This window comes from Camellia sinensis, chromosome 2 (genome assembly GCF_055761805.1).
Source record: "Camellia sinensis isolate YWXY chromosome 2, ASM5576180v1, whole genome shotgun sequence".
NCBI classification, from domain to species: domain Eukaryota; kingdom Viridiplantae; phylum Streptophyta; class Magnoliopsida; order Ericales; family Theaceae; genus Camellia; species Camellia sinensis.
Window position 1 is genome coordinate 155,365,100 of NC_138962.1, and position 8,439 is coordinate 155,373,538.

At 34.5% G+C, this 8,439-nt stretch overlaps 1 pseudogene across 1 annotated transcript; it reads right to left on the bottom strand.

Annotated features, from left to right (window-relative positions):
- Window positions 1-1,112: 1,112 nt before the first annotated feature.
- LOC145820403 (putative disease resistance protein RGA1) lies at window positions 1,113-5,024 on the bottom strand (annotated as a pseudogene). The gene is made up of 2 exons (XR_014361873.1): window positions 1,337-5,024; window positions 1,113-1,247 (listed from the first exon to the last, which is right to left on the bottom strand). The product of XR_014361873.1 is annotated as a putative disease resistance protein RGA1 (transcript).
- Between the last annotated feature and the right edge of the window lie 3,415 nt (window positions 5,025-8,439).

The following is an 8,439-nucleotide window of genomic DNA, read 5'->3' on the forward strand; positions in this document are numbered from 1 at the left end:
AAGGTATGATTGTCCTGTTCAAGCTGAGATGGCTATCCAAAAGGCGAATGGAACATAGTGTGATGACAAATTTGTGAAAGTGAAAAGAGTATATTTTGGAAAAGAGCAGAACAAAGCCAAGCAGACAATAAGGATACAGTGGCCATACTTTACTATGAACAAAGTTACTGATGCATATTCAAGGTGAACTTCCTATGCAGACGTGTTGAATGGACTGATCACGGTTTAATTGCTCTCATAAAACTTTAATTGCTCTGATTCACGGTTTTATTTTAACAGCACTGATCTTTAGCAAATGTTAAAACCATTACCAAGATCTTGTTTTTTATAGACAAATATCAAAACACAAGAGGAATGAGCAACAAAAAACAGAAAATGATATGATTATAATGAATTTATGCATACAGGAAGTTTAGAAAATTGAAAAAAAACAAATAAATAAAAATCTCCTCAGTAATTGGAAACCAAGGAAAAAGAAAATTGAGAATAATATTTAAAATTAAGAACATCACAGTTTGTTTAAATGTCCCTCCTTTTCATGGCAACTAGAGGTCATAAAGTGATTCCTTCTGTTTTCTTTTCCTTATCTCTCTATATCTGCAAAATACGAAGAAGGGATATAGTACTTAAAATTCAAGTTAGCAGGAAAATTTCCTTCACACTTCCATCAGCAAAGAGTGAAGTGTGTGCGCGTGAAGCTATATAACAGCAATGTGACAAGAAAAAACACTTGGTATTCAGTCTGTTTAAATTCTAACCAAGGTCAACACCTAATTTACGAAGAGACTAATATAGTTCAACATAGTTTTGTCCCTCGAAAATGAATATAAAAAGATTTTGAAAAATATTTGATGAGTTACTAAACGTGGTGGCAAGTGGGGGATGGTGGCAAGAGGGGGAGGGGGAGGGGGAGAAGGGAGGACGGAATGAAAACTTGTTTTCATAACTAGTGAAAAAAATATATATATATATATATTTTTTTTTAATTTTGTAAATTTTGAAAGTTGATTAAATTTTTGAAAACCAAAACAGTTGTCAAACCAACTTTGTTCAAGGTTTTCAAACTTTTTGAAAAACAACAAAATCAGCAAAACATAAACATTACCGAACATACACATGTTTTTTGGATTACCATAATATACTTTGCAAATCATTATCTGCAGAAACACCAATCACCCGAAAATTGAAATAGCAGCATATCTTAAACACTTCCATTCTTCCTCTAAGAAGTGTTCCTCTGGTTTTAGCTGCACATGAAAGCTCAACAGCTGAGAATTTATCCCAAAAAAATAAAATAAAAAAAAGGAAGAGAAGATTATATGAAATTTTTGCCAACCTGGGTAGGCAGAAGTTAGTTGGGACTCCACCACTCACTATTTTTATGGTTTCATCTTCATCCTCTAGCAAAGAACGCAAATCTTTGGTATGTGAGCTATCTTAGGCCATTCTGTTCCACCTTGCCTTTGGCATCTTTCTGATAAGAGTTCACAATGAATAATGTCCACTTGTTTTAACATAGTGAGGTGATGCATAGTATTAGGGAGAGACTCCAATTTATGGCAGGCCCCAATATACAGCTTTGCAAGTGATGTAAGGTTCCCCATCCAGTCTGGCAAAGACACCAAACTATAACAGTGCGAAATAGAGAGAACTTGTAATGTAGTCAGGTGTTGAAGCCCTTGAGGAAGACAAGTCAACTTTGGAAGCATTGAAATCTCCAAAGACTGAAGATTCACAAGACCTTGCAAGCCATCATCCTCATCTGGCCAATCAAATGCTTCACAGGTGAATACTTCTAGCTTCTGGAGATTAGTGACGTGTTGGATTCCTCGAGAAAGAGAAGGCAGGCTGTTACAAGAATTGATCTGAAGAGATTGAAGAGAAACTAAGCCCCTTAATCCTTCTTCTGGTAATTGTACTAGTTTATGACAGTGAATAATCTGCAAATCCCTCAGAGAAGTGAGGTTTCTCAAGCGTATTTCTAATGAAGATACTAGATCTTCACAGAAGCATATATGCAGGGTTTGTAGTGTGCAGAGGGGAAAGGAGGGACCTGAATTGGCTACTTCCGTTATTTGTCTACTAGTTTCTGTTTGCACTGTCAAAGACTGCAATAGTTTCTCGCTTACATATGTCATAGACAATTCTTCTAGAGATGGAAGCAATTGCATAAATACCAAGCTAGGGCAACTGTTGATATCCAAACTACAAAGGCGAGGAAAACATAACGAAGATGGTTGTTGGGGAGCTGGTTCTATTTCCCCATGATCATTAGCCATAACTACTTCCCTTGACCATTCCTTCAGAAGAGGCAAATCATAAAGTAAAAGGCTTTCAAGGGCTGGAAAGAAAGACCTTCCTGTTGAAGCATTCATCACATTGATCCCTGAAGAAGAAGCATCAGCAACACCACCACCACCACCACCAGCAGTAAAAGAGCAAGACTCACTGCTGTTGTTGTTTATGTACTCAAGAGCACTTAGAGATTTGAGTTCGAGAACCTTCAGAAAAGGGAGATCACCAAACCATGGAAGATGTTGGCATCTTCTACAATTTTGTATGGTGATCTGAACTAAGTTTGGGAGCCATGAAACCATTTTGACCATCATCCAACTCGAAAACATGATCCCTCCATATCCTTCTACATTCAACTCTTTCAGATTTGGTTGTGGCTGGAGGTCTTCCAACACTCTACCATCCGCATCAGCATAATCAACACCATCTTCTCCTGCCCATTGTAATGTCAGTTTCCGAATGTACTTTTTTGCCTTCAAGTTTGCTCCCTTCAGTTCCTTTAATCTTGATGTCCCATTTCTCGCATTTTCAAGATGTTTAATTTGGAACTCCCCTCTAAGGTGGTTTAAGCTATTCAACTCACCAATTCCACCAATAGCTTTAGAGATGGAGCTATCCTTTCCCACAATGAAAATTGATAAGGTTTGGAGACATGTCAATTCCCCCAATCCAAGTGGCATGTAACTTAGGCCAGCACATCCCTCAATTTCAAGATGTCTAAGGCTCACCTACTTTCTTATATCAACAGGCAATTTTTTTAAATGATGACAATACGAGAGTTTAAGTGTCTGCAAATTCTGCAACTTGCAAATAGATTTGGGAAGTGTTGCCAAATGGATATTCCAAGAGAGATCCAGATATCTTAGATGCTTAAGTTTGCCTACAGAACTGGGAACATTCTCAATTCCTGAATAATGCAAGTCCAATGTACGCAAGCATGTAAAACTTGAAATTAGTGCATCTTGAGTTGCTCTCTTTCCTGGACCTTGTTTACCAGGAAAAAAGAATGTGTGAATCTTCCTTGCATTGAGCATGGATGCAGGAACTTCCCACGATGATGACGAACATGAAGTGGAATCAAATGCCACATGATATGTTCTTTCAGACATATTTTCTACACTAGTATTCACAAGAAAATACTCTGTCCCTGCCACTAATTGTGCAAGATCATGGATGAGATCATGCATTTTGAAACTTTTATACCCATTTTCTTCTTCATCTACATCTTGAAAAAAGGACCGAAACAACAAATCCTTGAAATATTCATCAGCAATATCCTCTAAATCATGGTCTTTGCCTGATGAGTAAATGAACCCTTGAGCCATCCACAATTTAATCAATGTCTCCTTCTCTATGTTTGGGGAAAAGGGAGCAATAGGCAAAACATGGCTTTAAATGGGAAGGCTAGTAGTCATAACTTACCTTCAACGTTGGTAAAATGTGGTTTTCATCTTGAGCTATTTCCCAAAGCTTTTCTTTCACAATCAACCACTCAATTTCTGTGGCTTTTAGGTACAAGAGGCTTCCAACTATTCTTATGGCTAGAGGCACTCCTCCACAGTTTTTCAAGATTTCCCTCCCAATTGTTACTAGGCTTGGGTTTTCCTCCAATTGTCTTCTACCAAAGGCCAACTGCTTAAACAATGACCAAGAATTATCTTCTGACAAACCTTTCAAGTGGTATGAAGAAGTGGCTCCCATTATCAATGCAACCTTTTCACTCCGCGTAGTCACTATAATTTTGCTTCCCTTTTCACCACCCATTAACAAGTCTTCCAACTCAATCCACTCCTCGCGATTTTCACTCCACACATCGTCTAAGACAAGTATGAATCTCTTCCCATCCAAACATCTTCGAAGATTTTGTTGCAATTGATCCATCTGTAAGTTTGCACATTCACCGCTGGTGGATTTTATTATTTTCTCTATGATGAGTTTCAAACTGAAGACATTGGAAACACATACCCACAATCTTAACTCAAAACTTGTTAAAACCTTCTCATCATTGAACACCAATTGAGCAAGTGTGGTCTTACCTAGTCCCCCCATCCCGACAATGGAGACAATGGATATATCCTCCTGAGCTCCTCCATCCATCACCATTTCTAAGATCGCTTTCTTATCATCATCTCTGCCTATAATCGTAGATGTACGAACAAATGAGTGAGTCTGCTCCCTTCTTCTATACTCTGATGGCCTTCTGTCAACACACTCTTTGAAGTGGAACTTGTTCTTATCAGATGCAATCTCATCTAATTCATCTCTAAGTGCTTTGATTTTGTGACTTATCTTAAAACTAGAAGCAACCTTGTTTTTAGGAGTAGTTAAGAAGTCACTTACCTCTTTGACCATGCTCTTCTCTTTCTTCCTCAGTTTCCTCCTCAAGGCTTCAGTAGCAAAATCATCTATCACATCTTCAACATCACAAAATGCATGTTTAAGCTTTCGAATCCAGTCTTTAACTTCATTGTTTTTCTCTTGCTGCTCCTCTGCATCCAATAGCACAGACTTGATTGTAGACAGTGTAGCTTCAAGCTTTTTGAGATCCTTCTTCACATTCCAAGCAGAAGCAATCTCTTGCAAAGGTATGGATGCCAAGTCTCCTAGAAATTGTCCAGCAGTGCGATAGAGAATTGTTTCTGCCATTCCTTCTCTCCTTGGTTGTTTCAATAATGCAGAGTTCCTCTTGCTTGTTTAAAGACCTACTTGTATGTGAAAAAAAAAAAAAAAAAAAACCTTTCCAGTCCACTCTCTCTTTACTAGCCATAGGACCTTATTTATTTATTTATTTATTTTTTTGAGTGAATAAGTCATAAATAAAAACAAGCGATACACAACTACAAGGGGCATGCCCAGGATCTAACAAAAGCTATACAAAGCCATACAACAACACAGAAAGCTCAAACAGAGAGTACAAAGAAAAGAAACAGCCCACTAACAAAACTAAAGCAAAACATACACAGACCCACCGGAAAATAAAGAAACCGAAAATAGAACCCTGTAAAGTAAGCAAATTGTCTGTGTACTTCATTACAAATTTCTTTTATGATTAAAATACAAATTATCTTCTGCAGTTTTGGAAATTACATTATGGCCTAGTTTGGGATCTACTATATAATTCATCTTTTTATCTTTTTATCTTTTTTCCATCACATCACCTCTCTACTTTTCTGCACATCTTTTCGTAAAAAGACAAAAAGTGCACTTTTTTAGGACACCCCAAACCAACCCATATCCTTTTGAGATTTCTGATTTCATAACGAATCACTTCTTTTATTAATAAATTATCAAGTCAATTAATAGTTTTTAATGAAGTTAAAAATATATTTGAATTAATAATTTAAATAATTTTATTATTGTTTAGGAGAGCAATTATAAATTTTATTTTTTCAATTAATTCTTTTAAATAAAAAATCCTAATAAAGAGATATTTATAATTTTTTAAATCACAGAAGTAATTTGTATTTTAAACAAATCTCAATAATATATTTATAATTTATCCAATTTCTTTCTTTAATTGGAGGCAAATTTGACTAGTAGGGTTTAGCCCACTAGGATGTGTTTATCTGTTTTACTAACCTTTTTTTTACCCAATACCTGGTGAAGATCTGGACATATCTGTGGGTATTTTTTAGAGTAAGGCTAGAGACCCCAAATATTCTACCAAAAGTTTTACCAAATGTCTCACATGGGTGTGGGACCCACACAATGTGGGTCCCATGTGGGTCCCACACCCATGTGAGACATTTGGTAAAACTTTTGGTAGAATTTTTGGGACCTCTAACATTTTTGTATTTTTTAACCTACCTTCATTTCAACTTTGTGAGGTTTCCGATATAACACACCCTGCCCCAGAAGAACGAAAAATTAATTTCATCTTCTATCTGAAAAAAACTTACATATATGAGTAGTTTAATATGGACCGTAGTCACGCTTATCTGAATAATAACTACTAACAACCATATTCAAATTCTGAGTGGGGCATTTAATCATTTAAGCTACAATGTAAATGCCTCAACTAATTGGGGACCAGGATAGGTGCACTCAGGAGCGGAGCCAGGGTTCGATCACTGGGGGCCAAGATAATGGCAGCGAGATAAGTCTCACCGGACATACGAGTTTAGCTAGACCTATTTTATATGTAATAAATTTTGAATCAAATAAAGGTAAATTAATATAAAATTTAATAGGGCTGTATATATCACTTAAATGTTTTATCAAAAAATTTTACTTTCATTTAACTTCTCATGTTGCATGATAGGTTCTATCATATGCCTCATATATACACAAACATTTATTGTGTAAATTTAATCTCAAAATTGTATGTGCGATGTAGATTTAAAGTTAGTGAGATGTGAGTCACACTTACAATGAATACAAACCATTGATTTTTTTTTTTCTAAATTTTTTTTAGTATATATATATATATATATATTTTGAGTTTGTAACATTGCTAAACTAATTAAAATGCAAGAAATGAATTGTATTATAAAAAGGTTTAAAGCTACTCCAAAAGTACATGGAGAACAGGTTGTTTAATAAACTCCTGAGAGTACAAGGTACTTACAAAATACAAAACAAAAAGTAAGATAAAATGGAAGGTTGAAATCTTTTGGGCTTCACTTAGATACAAGGAACGGATGGCCAAAATAAATTTGGAAGGACTATTTACTGCAGTGCCATAAAAATATATAAAAAATGCCTAATATATACAGTGTATTCTCAAAAGTTTGCAGGGCCAGGACCCCTAACTCCCCCTCCCTCTACCCTTGGGTGCACTAAAAGAGGTACCCCACGGGAACAAAGTCTATCACTAAATAAAGGTACGGTAACAAGGGCTTTTTCAATGATTTATTTATTTGTTTTTGCATTTATGCTCTATTTTGACTCTTTAAATTCACCAAGAATCTTCTAAAGTATTTTTTTTTTAAAGTTTCCTAAAGTGGTGTATTGTGTGGTTGAAATTTAATGCTGAAAAATTGATGTGACTTGTCATTAAATCTCAACCACACAATGCACCACTCGAAAACTTTAGGAAAAAAAAACTCTAGAAGATCCTTGCTCCTTTAAATTATCATGGAATAGTTCAATTTTCCAAGTGGAAAACCTTATTTTATCAATCTTATTTTCCGTCATCAGTCCCTTCTTTTCGCTTATCCCCTCAAGTTCACAACAGTAACTCGGCTAAAAGTAATTTATCCTCAGAACGTGGGTTTAATAGCTTCAAGTGCATGATTGAATTCAAGTATATATTGGCATCTTATTATTTCTTGGCTAGCGCACTTCATCCAGGTTGAACTTTTAGGTAATGGTGGAATGAATTTTTAACCATCTGATTTCATCAATCACAAGGATAAAGAGAAGCTCCAATGAATCTCTAAATTTCAATCAGCCGCCATGGCTAATTTTGATGAATTTTACTTTAAAGAGTAAATTACACTAACGGTCTTTGTAATTTAGAACTTGTGTCACTCTGATCCCTGACTTTTTAATTGTAACACATTTAATCCTGAATTTTGAATCTTGTTTCAAATAAGGACAATTGAAAATATCATTATTCAATTTCAAGGACAAAGTCGTCAATTTAATAAAATATAAATTAATTTGACAAAAATAAATGTCAAAAAAATATTTTTGAATTTTTAAAAATTATTTCTAACCACCAAAGTTGAAATGTAAAATTGATAAATCTTTTACACATTTATTTATTTTATCAAATTAATTTTTACTACGTATTTGGATGATGATCATGTAACAGGTGGTGGTTTTTATTTTCATTAAATTAGTTTCTATTTTTTTAAAAGTCAAATATGGTGACACTTTGATATGAATATTAAACCAATCCATAAATCAAAAAATACAAAACTAAAAACATTTCATATATTAAATATATCGACTACATATTGAAAGCCTAACAACTATCCATTACATGATCATCATCCAAACACATAAAAAAATTAATTTGGTAAAATAAATAAATAAATAAATGCGTAAAAGATTTATCAATTTTACATAATTTTATCTTTGGTGGGTAGAAATAATTTTTTAAAATTCAAAAATATTTTTTTGACATTTATTTTGTCAAATTAGTTTATATTTTATCAAATTGACGACTTTGCCCTTCAAATTGAACAATGATATCTT